Here is a 3031-nt window from a genome sequence, read left to right on the forward strand (position 1 = left end):
GATTTTTTGTTGGAATCAAGATTTTACAAAGATCTAGATCCTTCACCAACGATTTGTTTTTGTACGAATCCATCATCCCTTGAGTCTCTTGATTTGTTTTGTTGGAATCAAGATTTATGAAGATGCAGATCCTTTTTCCTGTGCCCCTTTTCTCTCATAGCCTGGAGGCTAGTACTTCGGCTCTTGACTGCAATATCCAATCTCTTTATTCCCTATTTCTAGTTTTTCTCTTATTAGAGTCATGGTGCTGCTAGGACCAGACCATTGAGATGTGTCTGAGTTGACTTATTTTTTCGTTCTTTTGCCTCGTCCAAGAAATCAAGTTTGGAGGGAGTGAGTTCATCTTTGTTTCTTGTTCTATTGTTGCTCAACAAATTTCTAATTTCGAACTGTATTTTTTCCACCCGCCACTGAGCTCTGTTTCTTGACGAGTTTCTGGTGGCCGCAAGGCTCGGCAGAGGAGCTTCTTCATCCTGGGTGCCGCCCGGCTTAAAGATTTTATTTTCCGGAGGGAGGCAGGTGAGGAGTAACGGGTTGTACTAATCCTGATTACTTGCACAAATCCATTGCATAATATGTGGAACAATCTTTAGACAATTGCATGCATGATGTCCTGTCTAAAGAACCTTATAGAATTAGTTGGATTCTAAGAAAAAGTCTGGCGAATTCTCAGTTAAATCCCGTTGTGCATATGTTATCACTCTTCAAGTTGTTTTCCTTGACAAGACGATCTGGAGGATGAAAGCCCCACTGAAGATCGACTTTTTGTCTACTTCGTAAAAAACGAGGACAATAGGAGAGCAGCCATGTGTCAATATAAGATACTCCATAGGATCCGAAAAAACGTCGAATGGGTGATTTTATAAAATAAACCTCGTGTTTTGTTACTCGTCAACCCACACTCCCCATCGTTAGCATGGGCGAGTCTCCTTCCTCCCCCTCACCAAATCCTCCTCCAGACCTTCCCCGCCGCAGCGTCGCCTACGCCCGTGCACCCCATCCCTCCAAAGGGGGGCGCATCCTCCATGTTCGCGCCGCCACCGCCCAGGCACGACCACACGTAGACCTGCCTGACAAGATCCATATGCTCTTCTTCGTGTCGCGCACCCCTGCCGAGCGCAACGCCTGCTCCCTCACCTGTGCGCGCCATGATGGGCTACGCCGTGCCGACTCTCTTTGCGTGGTTCACCACCGTCACCACGCTTGCGTTCCGCGCGCGGCTCAGGCGCCGATAGGCTCAAGCTCAGGGGTCTCAAGCATCTTCCAGACTTCGAGCTCAGGTCCATCGCCAGATCTCCAGGTAGAAGACAGGCTCATTCGGAGAGGAGAGATGGCCAGTTGCGCTTCATTTTTCTAAATCAGAAGGGGTTGATTGTAAAATTTAATTTGACTGTGCCTTCCGACACTTTTTTAGGATCGAACGGAGTAGAATCGCTCCTTTCCTAAGAATTCTGAAAATTTTCTCCCGACGAAATTCTAACTCCATTTGTTAGGGAGCGTCACTACCTGCCACTAGGCTACTACTGCCATGTTCTCCTTTTTTCAACTTAATGATTAATAATAGGATTCTTACTAAAGATAATGTGGTAAAGAGAGGCTCAAAATAGGAAAAGTATGTCCATTTTGTGGGATAAGGAAAACATTGATCGTATATCTTTTTGTCACATGTCACAGTATCTATGGAGCATGACAGGGAGTGTTCTAGTAAGTCATGAATCCTTGTAGTATAAACAAAGAACGAAAACATCTCACCAACGAGGGGCCGTGGTCAGCTACGCCTCCAAGTCCCCAAGACCACCGGAGGTGGAGCGGACCGGTGGCGTCGCCAGCGAGGGGACATAACCCTAGATGGGTTTTAGTATCACCTCAACGAACGCCTCTGTCATGCCTAATGATCATATTAACGTGACTTCGACTCTTGGATGCTTGGTCGGTTTTGTAAAAATGAGAGGCGCAAAAGCTTCTTCGAGTTGTAGCTAAAAATATTTGAATTTCCGCATGGTTGGGCTCTTGGGAGTAGGAGGCTCTTTGAAGGTTGATGATTTGTCTTTCCACCTGCAACTAAGATGGTAAAATTCGGTGTGCTTCTATTTAAGTTTAATTACTTCAACTTTTGACTCGATGAGAGGTTTTGCTTTACTAGTTTTTCTTATGATCATCTCATTGGTGGCATTGTGTCTTTGTGGAATTTGTTTGTTGTTTTGTTGAAATGTTGTAATTTGGAGTCCAATTTCTTGGATAAGAACTAGGGTTGTATAGAGTGTAGACTCTTTAATAAAAAAAAAGGAAATGTTGTGACACAAAGTTTAGAGATGCCACTGAAAAATATCACAAAAACTTGTGAAACACCATTGAACGAAAAAAAGTGACTAACTTTTGCAAAATGTAAGCCAAATGAGCTTCAACAAATCTGCTAAGATATTAACTTTATAAATGTGACCAAAATATATCATAAAATTTGTGAAACGCCTTTGAATAAAAAAAGCATCTGAATTATTGCAAAAAGAATAGCCGCGTGCGCTTTAACATTTCGTCTGAAATATGAATAGTAGTAGAAATGATTGCCATGGGGTCATATTCCAGAAAGAAAAAACTTCGGTTTTTTTTCGAAAATTTCAATTAAGGGCCCAACCGGGTTCGAACCGGTGACCTATTGATCTGCAGTCAATTGCTCTACCACTGAGCTATGGACCCTCTGATATAAACAAATGAATTTTATTACTCCTTTGCTGAAACAGTTCAAAGTTAACCTGGAACACACAACGATCATACTATAAAAGAAACTCAGGCAGTACACAGTACGTTTGAATTTTTCGAAAATACAGTACGTTTGAATAGCAGAAACCGATCGGGAAAGGGGAAAAAACAGAGCATTGGTTACTGGTCACGGACGATGAGCTTGGCCTTGGCGTCTCCCTCGTGGATCCGGTACATGTCGCCGAGGCCCATGTGCGCCATGAGGAACCAGACCATGGTGATGAGCTCGCCGCCGCGGCTGAGCTGCCGGACGTGCGTGCTCCCACGGCACTTG

At 43.9% G+C, this 3031-nt stretch overlaps 1 non-coding gene across 1 annotated transcript; it reads right to left on the bottom strand.

The window, feature by feature from the left end:
* Positions 1-2622: 2622 nt before the first annotated feature.
* TRNAC-GCA lies at positions 2623-2694 on the bottom strand. Its single transcript has one exon. It is a non-coding gene; the product is annotated as a tRNA-Cys (tRNA).
* Between the last annotated feature and the right edge of the window lie 337 nt (positions 2695-3031).

This window comes from Lolium rigidum, chromosome 7 (genome assembly GCF_022539505.1).
Source record: "Lolium rigidum isolate FL_2022 chromosome 7, APGP_CSIRO_Lrig_0.1, whole genome shotgun sequence".
NCBI classification, from domain to species: Eukaryota; Viridiplantae; Streptophyta; class Magnoliopsida; order Poales; family Poaceae; genus Lolium; species Lolium rigidum.